The sequence below is a fragment of the Mustela erminea genome, chromosome 18 (assembly GCF_009829155.1).
Source record: "Mustela erminea isolate mMusErm1 chromosome 18, mMusErm1.Pri, whole genome shotgun sequence".
NCBI classification, from domain to species: Eukaryota; Metazoa; Chordata; class Mammalia; order Carnivora; family Mustelidae; genus Mustela; species Mustela erminea.
In genome coordinates this window covers 52,744,137-52,765,908 of record NC_045631.1, presented here as the reverse complement: position 1 = coordinate 52,765,908, position 21,772 = coordinate 52,744,137, and the positions used below count along the sequence as shown (strand labels likewise).

The 21,772-nt window shown below is 39.0% G+C and overlaps 1 long non-coding RNA gene across 1 annotated transcript in view; it reads left to right on the top strand.

Moving 5' to 3' along the window:
* The window catches only part of LOC116578440, a 38,170-nt gene that overhangs the window by 3,178 nt on the left and 13,220 nt on the right, over window positions 1-21,772 (top strand). Inside the window, exon 3 of the long non-coding RNA XR_004280881.1 lies at window positions 777-831. This is a non-coding gene — a long non-coding RNA (uncharacterized LOC116578440). The remainder of the gene's footprint in view (window positions 1-776; window positions 832-21,772) is intronic.

Genomic DNA, 21,772 nt, shown 5'->3' with positions numbered 1-21,772 from the left:
TGATTCTATCAACTGAGGAATGCGTCCTCTTTATGAAGCATTTCTACGTGATCGAAAACAGGCTCCACACCAGAGCTTAGCAAAGGTCCTGCCTCTACCTTCTTCTACCCAGATGTCCTAAAGTCACTTCACCTCTCAGACTGGAGTTCCTTTTCCTGGAAGGATTAGCATAGACATTGCCTTCATTTCCTCAGGGACTTTGCAGGGAGCATGACATGACAGCAACTTATATGCTCTACCGTCTATAAAATTTCATTAGAGTTGGTAGATCAGTTATTCTTACTTGAAAATTACAAAGGAAAAAGAAAATACCTTTCTTCTTCAAACCATGAAAGGAAGGATTGCTGCTGTCCTCAGTCTTTTTACTGTGACTTTTTTTTTTTTTCCTTAGCAAAAGACCAATATATAAGTTAAAAACAAGTGAGGTGAAGACAGGCCTCCTGCTGTTACACATTTTCCAAAGTCTCAATTGTAAAATATGATAATAAGTTATTAATCAATCTTTGTTTGTTTTAGTAGGGGAGCTATTCTCTGTGGGGGTTTGCTCAGACCGTATAGGGAAAATCCTTCAGAATCTCCCATATGAAGGTTGCACATTCAAATAATAGCCAGCGTTTGTACAGTTTCCTTCTTGGCCAGCTAAAAATTCCCCCTGGCTTGGGAGAGCAAGAAGTCTTTAGTGAGGATGTCAACAGTGATTTATTATAAGCTGAGTTAATTCTCCCTCCATTTAAAGGCCTTGCATGCGACATAATCACTTTCTTTCCCCCCCACAGAGGGAGCTGCTTATTCCATGATTCTCAAGACAGCTTCTTCCAGACACCGGCCACGGTGAGATTTCAGCTGTTTTCTTTGGAAAATTTTTGTTGTGGGGGTTGGGGCTTGGAGCATAATTAGTCAAGTATGGTTCTCACCCAAGAAAGCTTCCATGTGGAAAAAAACAAGATGTGTGTGTGCGTGCATGTGTGTGTTCTGTGAATGTATTAATATAACTCTGTGTGTGTCTTCACGAAGCTTAGGAGAGCTTCTTGGCAGCAGAGCAAGGAGAAGTCATAAACCCAGCCTTGGGTAGTGTACGAGTTAGACTTTTACTGTACTGGGTTGGTTGTGCTTTTGTTCTTTTCTGGGCTCATAAACTGAATAGGGGTAAAGGAGATCTGGACGAGTTTCAGAGATGAGCCCAGGCAACTTCAAAGTCAGAAAATAAAACCTAATAGCAATATTTAGGTAATAGCAAGCATGAAGAGATGGGAGCTGCTTGGAGATTTTGACAATATCTTTAATCCCATGAGCTTCTTAGATGCTAGTAACTCGGTCTTCTCTAAAGATTCTGGAGACATCAAGTGAAAGTGCAGAGTTTAAGCCATAGCTGTCATGGCTTAGTTATTGCTACAAGGTAATAAATATTCATAAAATGCCATTGGGATTGTGATCCTTACTCTCTGAAAGTTCTGGACTGCTAGTAAGGCAAAATTGATGATTCTCCTCTAATTTTTTTTTTTAATATTTCATTTATTTGATGGAGAGAGACACAGTGAGAGAGGGAACTCAAGCTGGGGTAGTGGGAGAGAAGAAGCAGGCTCCCCACTAGCAGGGAGCCCAATGCAGGGCTCCATCCCAGGACTCTGGGATAATGACTTGAGCTGAAGGCAGACGAGTAATCACTGAGCCACCCAGGCACCCCTCTTTCTCTGCTTTTATGCCCATAGACTTTCTACTCATATTTTGTAGTCACCAAAATTGTTCTACTTACGGCAAAGTAGCTTTTCAGATAGTAGAAAACTACTCTGTATAGCTTAGACTAAAAAGCAAATGTGTTGGAAAGACCCAAGGACAGGATGTGTCAGAACAGGAAGAGGGCTTACCCAGAGTAGATGTCATCTCTCTGTGCCAAATGGTGTGTGTGCAGGGCTTCCTCTGTGTTGGCCCTCTAGATCCACTCTCTATCCTTCTCCACACAGCGACCTGCTCCTGCAGGCTGACCTGTATGGATGCTATCACATAGTTTTCTTACCCTCTGGTTTCTGGTCAGATTCAGCCTATGGGGAAACTTGGTAGAAGATTAGAGATGACGAGTGTGAAACTGAAGGATTGGTGCCCACCAGGAGGTTCACCTCGATTGATTATATCTACCCATCAAAGGACTTGTCTTCTTGGAATGAACAGATAAAATATGAGGAGCTATTGGAATCCTTCATTTCCAGTTCTAGTAACTTCTCTCTCTCCCTGCCTCTTAGGCGTAGGGTTATTACCAGTCCTGTTAATCAATTGTCTGTATTTGAATGTGGCATCTGTTTCTTCCCAGAACCTGACTAATGTAATCTTTTCATCTCTCTCTCTCTGTGTCTCCTTAAGTCTTTTCTACATCTGTGCTCACTTGTCATTCTCTTTCTCTCCCCACACATGGAAAAGGCTACGCCCTTTATATCTTCCCAGTTTAGGTGCCAGTAGAACTCAACTCACATAGCAGTAACTTTAGTGGTTTTGAGTATATCCCATTCTCTCTTCTGAACTCTTTAATGTCAACAACAGCCCACAGTTTCTAACATCATCCAGTTTTATAGATGAAGACGTTGAGGCACGGAAAAGTTGAACAACCTGACTGAGGTCACATAACTCAAGATAAAAGCTATATTCTAACCTAGGCAGACACATTTTATGTTTTTAAACAGATTTTTGGTTGTTTGGTGCTTGGTCTGGACCACCTGGCATTTCAAGACCAATACTGATTCACTACAATGAGGTAGAGGTGAGAGGAAGAAATACCATGATGTACTTTCTAGTGAGTTGGACCTTCAAGAGAAAATGCTCTGAATAGGCACTAGGTAGGGCAGTGAAGTTGACTAAAACATTGATTGTATCTCACCAGCTTGACTATGGTTTATAATACTTTTTAAATAATCCTTTGAAAAAGTTACCAGAGATGTTTACAAATTATTGAAACTACTTTAATTCTTTTTGCTAGCTGTATGTTACTGTCCTTACATACCCTAACTTCTCCAGACTTGGTTTAGAGCAGACTCAGAGAAGAAGCTACCTTATTTAGAATGGAACAAAAAGAATAAAAGATTATCTGCCTTCTCCTTACCATAGAGATTTGATGAGTGTCCCCCAACTACATACTGTATTTCCCCCAGTGACATTAGGCCTGGGCATCTTTATCAGATTCGTCATGGAAAGCATACAGGCTACCGTCCCAACTGTTCTACCACTGATGGCTCATGCTTTCCTTTTCTTTTTTTAAATTTTTTTTTTGTTTAGGTTTTAATTATGTATTTGATAGACAGAGATCACAAGTAGGCAGAGAGGCAGGCAGAGAGAGAGAGTAAGAAGCAGGCTCTCTGTAGATCAGAGAGTCTGATGTGGGGTTCAATCCTAGGACCCTGGGATTATGACTGGAGCCGAAGGCAGAGGCTTTAACCCACTGAGCCACCCAGGTACCCCCATCCTTTCTGTTACATGGAACAGAAAACAAGGACAGCATCAAAATGGTTTGCAGCATTCACCAATCTTGCCAGCTTATACTTTTATACCCAGATTTTCTATATAGGCCAAGGTGTAAGTTGTTGTTTTTGATCCACATTCTTAAAATCTCATTCAGAGTCATTATTATAATTCCTCTGTGAGAAACAAAATGCAGTTAATGAACTCCCCCAAAAGTGTAATCTGAAATAATGTACGAGACTTTGTCCTAAGGTTGTTTTAAAATGTATACCTTTGTAGTTTTTTTTTTTTTAAAGATTTTACTTATTTATTTGACAGAGATCATAAGTAGGCAGAGAGGCAGGCAGAGATAGAGAGGAAGGGAAGCAGGCTCCCTGCTGAGCAGAGAGCCTGATGTGGGGCTGGATCCCAGGACCCTGAGATCATGACCTGAGCTGAAGGCAGAGGCTTTAACCCACTGAGCCACCCAGGCACCCCTATACCTTTGTAGTTTTATACAGCTTTGAGATTAAGTGAATATATAGTTCTGCTACTGCAGAAGGGTAAAAGGAAACCAGGTTCTCCCAGAAAGATGACATCATCTTACACTTTATTCCAGGAGTTGCTTTAGGGAGCAATGGAAACTAAAAAATCTGTTTAAGGAAGACAAACTCAAAACCATGCCTTTTTGAAACAAAATGCATATGCATTCTGTTACCTTTTTTTTTTCTTTGGTTACCATGTTCATATGTAGTTAACATGATATGACCTTTATTCTTTCTCTCTTGGGGAGTTAGCACCATGAGTTTTAGAGAATGTGTTTTATTTATCATTATGTTTTCAGCACCTAGTATGGTGCCTCACACATAGTAGATGACCAGTACTATTTGTTGAATGAATAAATGAAGTGTAAATGCCAATACAAATATAATACTAATTCTCATATGTGCATGTCTTTAACCATTTCCTGCCTCAGTGATGATGTAATATAGGACAAATGTTATATATAAGAATGTGAAGATAGTATTTTAATTTCCCCATGTTGAGTAAATTCTGGGGTTCAGTACAGATTACCATGGTGTTTGGTTAGGGATTTTTGACATCAGAAATATAAAATTCTTGTTTAGGATCAGACCTAGAAGTCATGGGTGGTGCATGATTATAGCCTTCTCAACAAAGTGAAATTTTCCAAAGATGATGAAACTGTGCAGAGCTATTCTCTCATATCCTATGAGAAGATGCTTCTACCAACTTATAACAGGATGAAACCAACATGTGCCACAACGGTTGTACCTAGTGAGGATCATACTAAACTTTTAGCCCCCAGACATTAACGGAAGATAGGAGAGACATGAGGGAGGGCGTGAGAAAAAAGTGTTGGTGTGGGGGATTACTGTACATATAAAATGCAGATCCTCTATATTACTGGGACCTTGACTGGAGAGTGGCCCATGCCAAGTTCTTTAAGCAAGAGGGCCACATGGTAGTTGAGTGAAATTTGATGTTTTGCTTAGTTGTCTTAGACATGTTTACTTTAGTAGAGGGTTATGGAAAGGTTGAATCAATAAACACTTTCTTTTCAGTCAGCAGACTTGCCATGGACATCAGTAGTCCTGCTTAAAATGAAACTGGTCTTTCTCCATGAATGGAGGCATTCCTTGGTTTTTTTGGGTGAGGGGGAAGAAAATGTGATCCCAGAGATGCTAAGCACTAATTAGGGACCTGACCAGAGACTTTGATACTTTTCATTTTAATCTGAACAAGATTTTAAGTCATGGTAAAGGACAACTCAAACAGTAAGATTACATTCTAATCTTTACAATCATTTTGAAGAGGAAATAATAAGTAAAGCATGTAATGGTTGTATGACTTCCATCCTGTACTATTGGGATTAAAATAAGTCTCAGTGACCTTTCCAGCCTTACAGAGCTAGGTCACAAATGGATGTTAGGTCTTTCAGCCTCATTTTGTCTTAATCTTTCCATATGGAAATCCTTTCTAAAAGAGCAAATTTAATTATCCAGTACAGCATTGTCTTGCCCTATGTCTCTAGTACAACTAATGCAACTAGAATTAGGAGCCTGAAAAATAGCCATGGAAAGTTAAAAACACAAGGTGGAGAGAATGGATTTTCTTTTCTTTTTCTTTTTTTTTTTTTTTTGAAACTGCAGCTATCACACAATGAAGGAAAAAAAAAAAAAACAACCAGCCAGATGAAGCATAATTTCAAGCCCTTCACGTTTCTCTTTTCCCAGATTTACCCTATCGATTATGCAGGGTGAGTAAGAAATTCATGCATGCCACCTTAATTCCGGAAGTCATATATAAACACAGGACAAGCTTAGAATATTCTTGTCTTCCGTTGGCATAACTGTCTACCATAATGCACACACATAACAAAGCCACTGAATAGGGAAGTTGAGCACAATACAATTTTATGGTGTTTGCAGTTTGTTTTTAAAGACCTTTATTTCTTATTACACCTTTGACATCCAGTCACTGTTATCAGCCCTGAGAGTTCAGCTTTCTGCAGACAAAAGCTTTTAGACATCATCTTGGACCTAGCCCAGCTTGACTATAATAAGGTGTTTATTTTATTTCCTCTCCTGTTTTGCTTGTTGAGTACCCCATACAGGTGCACATTGAGTGCTAGCGATTTTCCCTTATTCCTGAAATGGGGGGATGGAAAAAAAAAAAGAAACTGATGAGGAAGTACTTAGCGAATTGGAAAAGGCCCAAAAGCAGGTGGGGAGGCTGAGCCATGACACCAAGATTATCATTGCCAGTGAAACCAGACTAGGTAAATTGATCTCTTCTAGGCTCTGGAGTCAGATGGGAGAGGCAGGTACAGTAGATGAGCCCAGGTTTCCAGACCCAGTAAGAACTAGAGGCAGCTAATTCTGGGTATGTTGAAGAAGAGACCAATGCATTGCTAAAGGAAATGCTCCAGTAACCTGGGCTGATAGCAAAATAAGTAAAAAATAGCCCCATAGTGCATGTTTGAAACAATAAATGTAAGTATATGAGAATATACTTACAAATTATTCTTTGTAAACAAGTGGGATTCCAAGATGATTTTATTGTTATCTTTACATTTACTTTTACTTTGTTGTCTTAATTTGTTTAGTATTGTTGACAAGTTTGTAATAAACCATCAGGGTTTTATCCAGGGCTTTATTCCCATCCTTCTGACTCTGTTCTCCCCATGTCTTCTCATGAACAAAGGCTGTGTTTTTTTGAGAGCCTTGGAAGGTGAAGATAAGCTAACTGAGGAGTGATGCAAGAAAATAACCATGGATAGATGGAAAGATGAATGCACAGAGATGTGTCCGAAAAATTGGAAATGTTCTAAAGCTGGAGTTCAGGACAGAGGTCAATACATTATGGCACAGCTCAATGGGGCACCGTTCTGCAGTTATCTAGAAGAGCAAGCTGGGGGTGCCCAGCCGGCTCCATTGGTTGAGCGAACAATTCTTGATCTTGGGGTCATGAGTTCAATCCCCACGTTGAATGTAGGGCATACTTAAAAAAATAAATAAAAAATAAAATTCCTCATTATCAAAAAAAAAAAAAAACCATAAGGTAGAGCAATATGTATTGATATGGGAATCATTTATAATATCTTTTAATTTAGTGTGGGTTTATATGGTTTTCAGAAACATTTTAGTAGTATCTCAACCCCTGGGTGGCAGGGTTTTGAATGGCTGCAGACATAGCCACTCATTCTCCCAAGTCAGACCGTCCTATCAGATGGTGGGTTCTATTTCTCCACCCCCAGACTCTGGACTGACCATGGGAATTGCATTGTTAAATGAGGGGCTTAGAAAAGGCTTGCACATTGGACTTGCCTTCTTGCTTCTCCTGGGAACCCTGCTACTGCAACCATAGAACAAGACTGGGTAAATTGACTGGATAATGAGACCCTTATGGGCCACTTACCCCTAGGTAATCCCCTGAAGAGGAGTACCTTAACTTATTGGCCGCAGAAGAGCCTTCCAGGTGAGTCCAGCTGAAATTGCTGACCCAAGGACATATAAGCTAAATAAGGGACTGTTATTTTTTTTAAAGATTTTATTTATTTATTTGACAGAGTTCACAAGTAGGCAGAGAGGCAGGCAGAGAGAGAGGAGGAAGCAGGGTCTCCATAGAGCAGAGAACCTGATGCAGGGTTCGATTCCAGGACCCTGGGATCATGACCTGAGCTGAAGGCAGAGGTTGTAACCCACTGAGCCACCCAGGCACCCCAAATGATTGTTATTTTAAGCCATAAGGTTTTGGGATGGTTTGTTATGCAGCAAGAACTAATGGATACCCTGTGTGCTTGTGTGTGTGTGTCTGTGCATGCACATGTGTGCACACACACACAAGATTATGTTTCTGGAAGGACATGAACTGTTAGTAGTGTTTTTTTGGATGTAAAATTATGAATGAATTTTACTCTCGTTTATATATACTTTGTTTCTCTTTTTTTTCCCCTAAAAGAATCATGTTTATCCATGTGTTTAAAAATAAACAAGTGGGGAAACGAAGGGGAAAGCCTAAAATTAAAAAAAAAAAAAATCATTTTTTTTGTAAATAAGGACTAACCACAAGGCATGGTAGTTTGCTGTGTCAGTTTTTCCAAATCGATTTTTCTTGATTGTCCTGTTAACCCATCAGATGTACATGCCCCCAGATGTTACTGTTAAAAGCATAGGAACACTGACAACATCAAATGCTGGCAGCGGTGTGGATGGAGCCACAGGAACTCTCATTCGCTGCTGGTGGGAGTGTGAAATGGTACAGCTATACTGGAAGACAGTCTGGTGGTTTCTCACAAAACTAAATATATTATTACCTTATGATCATGAAAATTTTGTGCTCTTTGGTAATCACCCCCAAAAGTTTCAGTACGTATGTCCATGCAAAACCGTGTACACAGATGTTGAAGGCAGCTTTATTCATAATTGCCAGCATTCGAAAGCAGCCAAGATGCCCTTCAGTATGTAAATGGATAAGCCATAGTCCATCCAGATAATAGAATATTCATTCATTGCTAAAAAGAAATGAGCCATGAAGTCATGAAAAAAACATGGAGGAAATTTAAATGCAGGTTGCTACGTGAAAAAAGCCCCTCAGAAATACTGCATACTGTATGATTCCAACTACATGACATTCTAGAAAAGGCAAAACTATGGAGACTGTAAAAAGATCAGCTGTCAAGGCTTGCAGAGAGGGGTGGGGGATAAAGAGGAAGAACACAGAGGATTTTTGGGGCAGTGAAACTACTCCGTATGAGACCACAGTGATGCGTAACTGTCACTAAACTTCGGTCCAAACCCACAGAAGGTCCAAGATGAAGTCTGGACTTTGGGTGATAATGCTGTGTCAGTGTAGGTTCATCAGGGATAATGTGTGCCTCTCTGGTGGGGGATGTTGACAGTGAAGGAGGCTGGGGATATGTGTCAGCAAGGACCGTACGTGAAATCTCTGTGCCTTTGCCACAGTTTTGCAGCGATTCTTAAACACCTCGGAAAGACAAAATCTTAATAATACAACAGTGACACCCCTCCCCCCTCCAAATAGGAAAAATACATATGGAGCATATCTGGGTTGATACCATTTACCCTTTTCCCTGTGTCCTGGTCTCTTTGCGTTCTTTATATCACTGAAAAATCTGGAAATGTCAAGCGCCCAACACACACACATATAACATTTTCAAGATGCCCATGGTTGTATTTCTCAGACTTTCATTTTCTTAATTATTTATGTAGACACAAAACAAAATGGAGAAGATGGGAGTGTTTGAAAAAACACTTCGAAGCTTGATAGATTTGGTTCCAGAACGATAACACAGGTGACTGGGGAAGATAATGGAAGGTCAGGCCCAGGGTTGAGTGATGGAGGAAATTTGCAGAAGCAGGAAGATGCTTGCCAGATGGGGGCTGGGTGGACTTCGTACTTCCTGTGCCTTGAAAATGGATGCAAAGCTCATTACACTCATCACATTTTTTAAGGATGAGTGAGAATAAAGAAACCACAATTGAAACGCCAAGCAGCCTTCCAGTGAACCACAAATATCTTCTGAAAGAACAAGCTCACTTTTATACTTTGTATAATCAGACTGTATTTTAGAAATTCCCAGAAGTTTTACCATCTCCTGCTTCTCTACCAACTTTCCTTTTTTTTTTTTTTTTTTTTTTGTCAAAGATCAGTTGGCCTTAGTGTGAGGGTCTATTTCTGGTTTCTCTATTCTGATCCACTGACCCATGTGTCTGCTTTTTTGTTTTGTTTTGTTTTGTTTTTTAATAACTTTCGTTTTATCTCTAATGTCCTGATGGCTGATTTTCGGGCATGATGATCAATTCTCGGCTCATCGAAGGAATATTCCATTCGGAGGTAATTTTGAACAGATTTCTTTACTTTCGTGTGAGCCTTATCTTTGTAATATCTGTAAGGCTTAGTCTTTCAATACATGTGAAATATTTAGACTGTCCTTTCAGGGGGGTAGGAATGTGCACTTACCACAAGTAGGAGGCTGGGCCACTTGAAAAAAAGTTGAGTCTAACAGAGAATATTGGATTATTACTGTATGAATGGAAAAGCAGGGGGAATCTAGCTGGTGGAATTGATTTTTCAACAACTTTATGTAAGACTCAAAGTTTCATCGTCTTCTTTTGGTTGTTGAGACGGTATTTGGGGGCTGGTTGGGGACTAGGTTCATTGTGCCAACTGCCGCATGCTGTTCTGTGGGGAACATCTTGAAAACTTCATTGCATGGATCTGTTATGTCACAGAGTTTGTTTTTTCAAACAATTTGACATTTTGAGCCGTCAGCAGCCTGGAAAGTTTGCCTTCCAGATGCAATTCCTCTGAGCGCCAATTTCCATGTGGCCCGTTTCTGCCCCCTGCTCAAACTATGGGCCAAATCAAAATACTTTCTGACCACAGTGGCTGTCTTTGCAGTGCACTTGACTATCAGGCTTTCTTCTGGAAAATGCCAAATGTAGCCTTCTGCAAACTCACTGAGCCACACTGGTCATGTCTGAAAACTCAGCCCAGAGTAAAATATCCCTTATTTTCTTCCTGATACCGGGTTTCTTCCCTCCTCCCTCTGTTCCTCCTTTCTTCCTTGTTTCCTTCCAGTAATTGACATACAATATTGTGTCAGTTTCAGGTGTATAGCGTTGCAAGTTCATATTTATATGTGTTATACATTTGCCACCCACAAGAAGTCTGATTACCATCTCTCACCATACAAAGTTGTTACAATATTATTGACTATATTCTCTATGCTCCAAATTACATCCTTGTATATTACTTTATTTTGCAGCTGGAAGATTATACCTTTTGGTCCCCTTTACCTGCTTCATCCATCCTCCCCCCCTTTTTCCTCCTGGCAACCATCAGTTTGTTCTCTGTATCTGGGAGTCTGTTTCTGTTGTGTTTTATCTGTTCGTTGACTTTGTTTTTTAGATTCCGTACCAGGTTTCTTGTAGGATCTTGGTTCTTAGACGGACGTGTCACCTTTAGTTTCTTGTTTTCGAACACAGAAAATACTAACTTAGTATAAGAAATATCTCCCATCATCCATTGTGCAGATATTATATTTCTAGCCTCAGCTGCTTTTTGTTTTGTTTTTTGTTTTTTTTGTGGTGGTTTTTTGATGATTTTCAAAGACATTCTCTTTCTTATATTGCATACTGACTAGAAGAATTTTTTTTAGAACGAGGTAAAAGATAACATCGTTTTTTTCAGATGAAGATGGGTATAGAATGGTACCTGCAGAAAATGTAGAGAAATAGAAGACAATTGCCTAGACCTGAGGATGGGAGCAGTCATGACCGATCTTAGCACGGTGAGCAAGTGTTCTAAAACGGGGATGGATGCACAGCACAGTAAATTTGCCAAAAACCATTGACTTCTATACTTTAAATGGATAGATGTTAAGATATGTATAATATAGCCCAATACAACTGCTTAATAAAGGAAAGGGTGGTATTTGCATAGTAAGATTATTTTAATGCTTCTCTATATAAAGTATTTCTGGGATTTCAACACATGCTCAATAATACTAGCCAAAATTGATACTATTAACTTGACTGAAAGTCAGCTCATTTCCATGTTTTGTTACAGAAAGAATCTTTTAACAACTATTCACACATGTATACACACACACACACACACACACACACACACACAAGCATCACCCCTCCCCGACTTTTTTTCTCCCCGACCCTCCCCCTCACACATGTATACACCCCAATCTCTCTGATTCCTTTAGGTATCTGGAGGCACAGAATACCCATTAAAACATTTTCCCCTTAGCCCTTCAAGTTTTTTTGCAGCTGTCATTTTTACTGTCTGCTTTCCTGTCACACAGGATAGTTCTGGAGGTCCATCATGGACATCAAAAGCCTAACATTCCTTCCTTTCAGAACAAGTTGAATCTCTGAGTCACTCTGTTTTGCCATCACAGCTCCAAAAGATACCCATTCCTTCAAATTCCACAAGTACAAACCTGGATTTCTCTCCAGTTCCCCACCCCAACTTTCATTAATAATTTTTCTCTCCAGTCGTGAATTTTCAGAGTTATCTTGACCTCTTCCTTGATCTCAGCACGTAGAAATTTTCATGAGCCATTAGGTTCACTCGTGTATGACTACCTATACTTCTCTTTCCGCTCCCTCTTTGGGAGTTTTTAAATAGCTAATATAAGGATTACAATGAGAAAAAAACCAAACAGTGAGCTAATCTCTTTGCTTTATCACTTTGTTCCATGATATCCTGATTCCTTTGCCAGATTAATGCTCCCCACATTTCAGATTTTTTTTCCCAGAAACCTTAATTATTTAGTATTGCACTCAATCTACATTTAGAAAAAGTTTTTAAATCTAAAAATTTAAAGTCTGGAAGCCGTTGATAATGTGTGAGTGTGTGTGTGTGTGTGTGTGTGTGTGTGTGTGTACATGTATGTTGGAGGTAGGGCAGGTGTGGCAGGTGTACAATATCTCATTCTTTCCTAGAAGTCCATGGTATACCATAGTTAGATAAAGGAGATGAGAAGTCTTATAGCAAAGAAACATTTTTAAATTCAGTTTAATGCAGAGCTTGTTAAAGTGCTTTGAACGTGGACTATTTTGGCAACATCTGTAGCATCAGCCTGCTCTGCAGGACTAGTGAGCAAAATAGTAGTTTGAAGAATACTATCCAGGGATCATGACCTGAGCTGAAGGCAGAGGCTTTAACCCACTGAGCCACCCAGGTGCCCCTGAATTGATTTTTTTTAATTAATTAATTTATTTTCAGCATAACAGTATTCATTATTTTTTCACCACACCCAGTGCTCCATGCAATCCGTGCCCTCTATAATACCCACCACCTGGTACCCCAACCTCCCACCCCCCTGCCACTTCAAACCCCTCAGATGCTATCCAAATATGAGACTCAGTAGAAGAGAAAAAAGATCGATTTGACTTTTTTGTGTCTTGAAGAGGAAGAATTTGGGTACAACTCATTCCATCTTGCCCATGTGCCTGGTAAGTATAAATCTTTCACTGTTGTTCAGTGTGATTACATCTTTTTGAGAGTTTTCTTTCTCCTCTTATCTTTTGTGCCCTTGGCCCCATACAAGACTCTTCCTATAGGTGGTGGAATTTACCAGGCTTGGGGGCCCATTCAGTAAGGATCTGTTAATGAAATCGCTGAAAGCCAAGCCTGCAGTCACTGTAAGAGTGTAGGGACACAAATGTGGGGAATCCGGATTCTTCACCAGGATCCGCTCTCCTTTTTCAGGCTGGCTACAGATACTTAAATGTTCTTGGTGTCTGCTCTATGCCTAGGATATAGGATGAAGTTAGCATCAGTTGAGAGGCAGCCAAGAGCAGGCACTGGCCAGATCTTTGGTGGAATAAAATGGTGCCTAACACTAAAAGCAAGTCGTCATTCCTACTTAATCTTTCTAGGAAAACAGTGTCACACAAAAACATCTGAATCTATAATTGGCATCTTTAAAGATGCTTGCCATCTGGACCTCACTCAGTTTAATTAGTCACTGCAGGGTGGTGGTTCTCTTGTAAAAATCTTGCACTCCATTAACCTTGACTTTTCACACATTGACATTTTGAGCCCCTTCTTTGCTTTCCTATGGTGGAGTGGACACATTTCCATTTAACGGGAGTCCACCTCAGGGTTCATGAGCCAGACGCTTGTTATTTGACAAGGCGACCGAGCCCAAGTCTATAAATTGTGGCAGCCAGGAAAGGTTGCAGGCAGCTAAAAATGGCAAGAGAGCAGGAGTCATGGGGCTCACCCCACCCTTCCTCTAGAGATTTCCAAACAGCATGGTGAGCAAGGATTGGGAAGGGTAGCTGAGGGAAATAACATGAGGAGATGAACCTGAGCAAAACTTAAAAATGGGTTCATGCACTGAAGCAGCTTTATTCAGCCATGGACAGCTACACAGACTGATTATTTAGCAATTTTAGACAGCTCACCATTTATTCCTTTACCATCTAAGTGAAATATTGTCAAACTTGGGCATCGGAAAACAAGGATTCTTGTATTTCAGGCAGTCCATGACATTCAATACTGTCTACCACTTTTTCCTTTCTTACCACTTTCAGTTCCCTTTCATTACTGTTTATTTTCTGAGGGTAGTTTTCAAGAATGGGAGTGGCCATGGTTGGTCAACAGAGTATCTATTTTACATATTTCTTATAAATTTGAAGCTGCACAGGAGAAATGGCTATAAGATGTGGTAAGAACGATGTCAGAGTAGTCTCAGAAGGCTAATAAGTTCTTGCCCCTTGTGACCCAAGAAGTAACCATCTTTTGTAGCTCGTCAGTATTCTCTCAAGTCTTAATTGAAATAGGAATTGATATAGGAAATATTATAGTATATATATATATATATAAAATCTTAATAAAATAAGTAAGCATAATGATAAATGTGAAAAATAAACATAGAATAACATTAGAAGTATAATTACTTCTAATAATTAGAAGTATAATATTTCTACATTTATTTTTCACATTTATCATTATGCCTACTTATTTTATTAAGATTTTATTTATTTATTTGAGAGAGAGAGCAAGTGGGCGTAGGGGTGGAGGGTGAGAGAGCAGACTCTGTACAGATCATGGAACCTGATGCGGGGCTTCATCTCACAACCCTGAGATCATGACCTGAGCCGAAATCAAGAGTTGCATGCTCAACTGACTGAGCAACCCAGGCACCCCTCATTATGCCTAATTATTAAAGTTATCTCTTCACATAGGGCATTTAATTATCTCTTTCAGTTCCATAATTATTGTATCCATTTAACAATGCAAATAATTAGTGTTTGCCAAACTTCTGATAATATAGAAGATCAGGAAATTTAAGTTCTAAATGTCTACTTGCTAGATACCACATACAAAACACAGTCAAAATAGAGAACTGAGAGTAAACAATAATAGCTTAGAAATTAAGTCCACTAAAATCTGGAAATGATATCTTTTAGCAGCATTCCAGCACGTGTGCCAGAATACATCTGTATCTCCGGAAGCACAGATATTATGCTGGTCATGGATGGAGCTCTAGCATTAGTGCATTAATTAACCAATTGGTTAATTAGCTCTAGCTATGGTAGTCAATTACCAAAGTCTAAAATTTAAAAAAAAAAGTGTGCCAACTGCCTTCTCAAGCAGTCTTCATGTATTCTTGATATCTAGAGGCTCACTACTGCATTGTACTAATACAATAAGATCTATAAGAATATGCTACTGAAATAGAAATTTCTTGGAGGATATTCAGTCTTTATTTGTGTGTGCAAATGTGTGTGATTTTTAAAATCAATTTCCTTTTTTTTTTTTTCTTTTTAGAATAGCATGCCAGATAAGTAGTATACTTTGTGGGCATGATGGCCAAGCCTGAGTACCTTTTGAGGTACTGTTACCTCAGGGAGGAGCATCAAACAGCCAAGGGAGAGTATGTGAGCATTAACTGGCTTGGGGTATGGGCTCAGGAAGGTTGCAATCAAGCCCCAAGATGGTATTAGGAGGTATCAACACCACAACTGCTTTATAATTTTTTTACAGAGTCTGTGTGTTTTGATGGCGGTGGGATACGGGACCCTTTACTTTCTACCAGTTACCTATTATCTAGTAATACTATAAAACAAACCATATTGAAAACAGGTGACTTACGACAAAAAGCATCTTAAAAATCACGAGTCCAGGAGTTTAGTTTCTCACTTAGGCTGGGCTCACCTGGGTGTTTTTTTTGTTCTCTGATGGGATCACTCAACCATGTGGCAGCTTGTTAGCTATTAGCTGGGAATCAGAGAGCACAGGGGCCTGTGTTTCTCATTGCCTGGCAGGCTAGCCCAGACGTGTTGTTACGGTAGAGATGGAGGAGCAAGAGAGAAGAAGTACAAATGCACGTGATCTTTGTGCCCGGGCTAGGAACTGGTGCTCCCTCACTCCGTGGCATCCTGTTGACTGAAGCACATCACAGATTCATCATAAAGGATGGGAAAACAGACCCATCTATTTAGAAAATGGAACTTCAGAATCATGCGGCAAAAGTGTGTGGGAACAGCAAGGCATGAAGAACCTGGGCTCTTCGTACAGTTAATCTATGTCCTTGTGTTCCTTAGCAGAAACATTTTGATCAGAAAATTTTAATTTTCTCAAACTTTCTTAGATGTCAAGTTGCCTATAACATGACAAAAATACAGAATTAGAAAATGAAGTTGTGAGAGAGGTGATCTGTGGAGTTGACTTAACAATTCTGGCCATAGGAAGCAAGAACAATGCCTTTTCTCTAGTCAATATAACAAATGTGCCATTTAGACTAAAATACCAATCAATTTGGGAGAGTTCAGAGCATTACATACGTCGTTTCTAAGAAGCATTGGGAATTTATGATCTATTGTAACCAACTTCCGGGAGGGTGACCTCTAACCTTACATCTCTGATTTTCTTAATGTTTGTGTTGTTTTCCTTAAAACTAAGTCCTGGTGATACAAGTGGAGAAATGATAAACCAGTCCACGGGAAATGAAGCTCGTTTCTTCCAGACTATCAGCAGTGAAATTCTTGTGCTGATATAGTGAGAATTTAGGAACTTGAAATTATGCCTAGGTTAACTGTATTCTGAATGCCTCTTACCAGACCCACTATTCCAACTGTAGAAGTAGATTTTAAATATGGATTCTATAAAGAAATGAACCATCATCAGGGAAAACTTATCTCGCTTTTAATGTTTTTAGGGAAGTGTGAAATTTTCCTCAGAGCGACTGACAAACAAGGCTTTATGAGACATATTGAAAACAATGAAAATAAGATAAATTACCTACTCAAGTAAGGTAACCAAGTATACCTTTCTGCCCAGACCTGAGGGTTTTCCAAAGCATGGGCTGTCCGTGCTCAAATGCCTTAGGCAAATGAGGACAAGTTGGTCACCCTATTTGCAAATATGCCCTTTGGAAGGATAGTTGATAATCTGGCAATATTTTCTTGAGTCAAACAAATTTGGTTTAACTGAGTTTTACAAGTATTCTATGTATGTCTTACAGGCATAGTTTTATTTCAGTTTGTATGGAAAATTCGAAATCATTCTACATGACTTTGCTGTTCAAAGCTGAAGCTGAAAATAAGTGAGGTAGAGCTTGTTTCACTTGTGTGAATATTGGCCAAAAGAATAAAAGTCACTACTTTTGTAGGGTATAAATAGCAGAAATGAGATGTTATTATTTTTAATGATTATTTTTAAAAAACCCTAATCTATCTATTTCTTTTTTACTCTGCCAAATAAAGGAGTATTTGAAGATTTCTAAGACCCTTCCAGCTAGAATATTCTAGAACTCTGTGTTTATAATAAAATGTATTCTTCATTAGGAGAGAAAGTACCTCAGAATGCAGACTGACTTTTAAAGAGTTAAATAGTCCTGCCAAATGCTGCCATTTTAACAGAACATTTTAAAGCAACGAAGTATACTAACTACTGTTATTGTTTATTTTCTTTCTAGTCTAGGGAAATTTTTTTTTTCTTTTTAATCTGCCAGAAGGGACCGTTAGGATTTGAGCCTTAACATTGTTCTTAAGACTTGAATTTATTTTTTAATTAGAGTTAAAATAAAAATAAATATTCACTTTCTAGAGCTATGTGAGTTTGGGAAGAAAAAAAAAAGAAACTTCCTCATCTGAAAAGATTTAATGGTAATCTATGCTGTAAAAGAGCATTTTGAAAAATATAAAACAAAGAGCTTTCAAAGTGGTCAAAGACTAATGTAAAGTGATATATTTCAGACCGGAGAGATGGTGTAACTTACTCCTGTCACTGCTGCCTGTTTATTGTGTTTGTCTGGTTGGCCTGGCAACCAGCTCATGCCATTTCACTCATTTTATAACGTTCCTGTAAATGTTAGGTAGGCCTGGATTTATTATACACTGTCAACACCTAAAATGGAACCCACTGCTTAACGTAGTTTATTTGGCTGGATGCCTCTGCCTCCTTAAAAAAAAAATTGTGTGTGTGCATGTGTGTGTGCGTGTGTGTGGTGTGTTAGAGAAAAAAAAAAAATCCTGTAGTGCCTCCAACAGAAATGTAGCCCAGGCATAATTGAAGTTGGGTGGCATGGGCTCCGTCAAAGGAGCATTTGAGCTCAGGAGCTGTTGTGTTGTTGGGTGGGGACATCTGACTCACAATATTTGTGACTTGGGTTTAGTGGGACAGAAGACCAAGAGTCATGTTTATTGCTGAATTTATCATCCCCAGTGAAACCAGATGGCCAATCACTGTTGTCCAGAAAGGCCGATGAGCCGTCAAAGGATGAATCATAAGCCTATTAGAAGTTGGCAGATTTCCTTCCTCCTTAGTAACATGCCCGTCTCATCTGTCTGCTCTATGACAAAGCAAATTTGATGGAGGCTTGAAAAGTCCAGTCCTGGAGAGGTCACATGTTCAGATAACCTTGACCGAGCTTCTATGTACTGTTGAGATAGCTGGCACATTAAGGTGAGACATTCCAAGAGCCAATGTGGGTTGAAATACTAAATACTCTGGCCATAACCAATGGTGGCAGTTCTCAGCCCAACAGTAATGAAAGTCACAGACAGGTACCCCTTGCTCTGGACCAGCCACACACTGAATCAGTGTCTTGTTCACTCAATACCTTCAGGAAGCGGGGTAGGGTTGACTCTAAGTGGGAGTAGAATTTTGTCAATAGCTCCGTTCAAAATCAGTGAGCAAATCTTTAAATCCTAAATTCTTCAGACTCCTGGGGATCGATGAGCCCATCCTGTTTATTCCTCTCTCAGTGCGCATTTCCACCAGGGTGACTGGGTGCCAAAGCAAAAGGTTAATAGAAACTCTGACACCTTCTTGTTAGGCTTGGCTTGAAGTCATGTTCTTCCAGTTTCCCTCCTAGGTGTGCATCAAGCCATTACTTAAACATTTTTAAACATGAAAAGGATTCTTTCGAGAAAAATTACCATAAGCACGGTGGCAATTTGAGAACAAAAGCTATTCTAGGTAATTGTGTCTTTTTGTTCGTTGGGTAACTATTGTAACTATAGCTCAATATAGTTTGAGCTTATACATTTTAGAAGAACATTGTATTTTTTTTAGAATTTTTTTTTTCTTTCAAGTTTTTATTTAAATTCAGGTTAGTTAACATATAGCGTAGTATTGGTTTTAGGGGTAGAATTTAGTGATTCATCACTTATGTGTATGTATAACTTCCAGTGCTCATCACAACAAGTGCCCTCCTTAATACCCATACCCTATTCAGCCCACCCACCAGCAAGCCTGAGTTTGTCCTCTATAATTAAGACTGTCTTATGGTTTGTCTCAAGAGGGACATTTTATTTTTTATTTTATTATTTTTTAAAGATTTTATTTATTTATTTATTTGACAGACAGAGATCACAAGTAGGCAGAGAGGCAGGCAGAGAGAGAAGGGGAAGCAGGCTCCCTGCTGAGCAGGGAGCCCAATGCGGGGGGCTTGATCCCAGGACCCTGAGATCATGGCCTGAGCCAAAAGCAGAGGCTTAACCCACGGAACCACCCACGTGCCCCTAGAGGGATGTTTTAAAACAGGATAATTGAATAATTGTTTTACTTCCATCCCCACATCCAGCTTGAGTATTTTGGGAGTTAACTTGGGAAGGAAAATTTTTCCTAGAAAAGGACATTTCCCCCCCCCCCCTTTTTTTTTAAAGATTTTATTTTATTTTTTTATTTATTTGACAGACAGAGATCACAAGTAGACAGAGAGGCAGGCAAAGAGAGAGGAGGAAGCAGGCTCCCTGCCGAGCAGAGAGCCTGATGCGGGGCTCGATCCCAGGACCCTGGGATCATGACCTGAGCCGAAGGCAGAGGCTTTAACCCACTGAACCACCCAGGTGCCCCCATTTTCCCCCTTTTAATCTCTAGGCTCCAAACCTAATGAACATGAAGCATAAACTTTCTGAGGGAAAATGGGAAAATTTGCTTTTAAAGCTCTAAAGAATATATGTGCCCTTTGATGTAAAACAAGTAGACTTCAGGGAATTATCTTAAGAGAAAAGGTACACACACACACACACACACACACACACACACACAGGGTGTGTGTTTATTGTACGTGTGTGTGTGATATATACACATACAAATGTATTTGTTATTACACAGTCCTGTAATGTGCATATTACATTCCATGTAATATTACATAGTCCGTGTTATGTACATGTTCTTAAGTGTTAGGGAAAGCTTTCATTTAGGTGATACAAATACAGGATCTTTGGACATATGTGTGTCTGGGTGCATATGGGTGCTTCTTTATTTGCATTGAGTGGGTAATCTAAACTTAAGATAAAACATTTTAACCATGGTATTTCTCTAGACAAAAACAGGGTCATGCAAGCACCCCCCCAGGGTCACCTGCATTATGTAGACCCACTCTGGCAGAGGAACTGATGGCAGAGTCCATTTCATGCCAGAAAGTAGACTTGGCCAGTGTTGTTGTCACCATAGTAGGTGGTTTGTGGATGCCTCAGACCAATATACCTCATTTTTAATGCCATGAAATCCATCTCACCTGCATTCTGAATATGGACTTCCTAGGTACATTTTTGATAAAGGAGCCATTTCCAGTGATGGCAGTCCTGGGGCCAATGAACAGGATTCCTGACATTTAGAAAGGAAAACAAAACAAAATAAACAAAAAAAACAAAACAAAAAAAGCCCACTATATTAATCAGATAGAACTTTTCATGACAAAATTTTATAATAAAAGTTTTTGGCAGTTGATCATTGTGTGTGTGAGTGTGTATGTGTGTGTATGTGTTTGTATTGAGTTATACTTTGTGTTTTTTTGTTTTTCATTTTTTTTTCCATGAAATAACTCATTGTTTGAATTTATCCTTGCTCATGGCCCCAATGGGAAGAAGAAATTCTCAGCAGTGATGATTTTGGATCCCACCAATGAGCTAAAATCACAAGGGAATGGCATTCTAGAACAAGCAGCGTAAGACAGATATCTAGTTTATGGCTGAGTCCATTCTTCATGGATCTGACATTTTTTACTTTAATATTCAATGAAATACATATATGTGTCTACTTCTGGGTTTTCTGTTAGTCCAGTTTTTCTATTCTTTGGCTTACATCACATATTTTAATTTTTGTAGCTTTGTTGTTATTCACCCCTCCCCTATTTTCTTAATTTTTTCTTATCTATACTCAAATTGTTACTATTTAGATGAACTCCAAAACCACTTAACCAGTTAATATCAAGTCGTATTTCAATTATAACTAATAAATACTCTTAAAATAATTTTAGAGAATACATTATTGAGTGTTCTCAACTAAGGGTATGGCTTATTTGAATCCTCGCTTTAATTTCCCATAAGTTTTTATAGTTCTTAGTGTACTGACATCACATTTTTCAAGCTGGCTATTTCTAGTACATAGAGGGAAATTATTGATATCTCTATGTATTTGGGGGGAAAAAAAGCTTCCTATGCAATTCACGATTTCTAATAAGTATTCACTTGACTCTTATATGCTTTCAAGTGATAGAACAGTTTATCTACAAAGAGTGACATGTAATCTCCCTTTTTTGGTGGTCAGTTTTACTGCATCCACGAGAACGTCTAGAATAATTGATGTAATGATAGGTATTCCTGACTCTTTTCCTGACTGCAATGAGAATTCTCCCATTTATGTTTCAGTATTTTGTCACCCATTGATTTGTATCATTCCTATTTTAGATTACATGTTGGTTTTTAAATAACTCATTATTTAGACATACATAGAGAGATATCTCTTTTGACATATTCATGTGATATGTTACATAAATAGAATTTCTAGTACCAATCATTTTAAATTTGGGATATATCCTGAT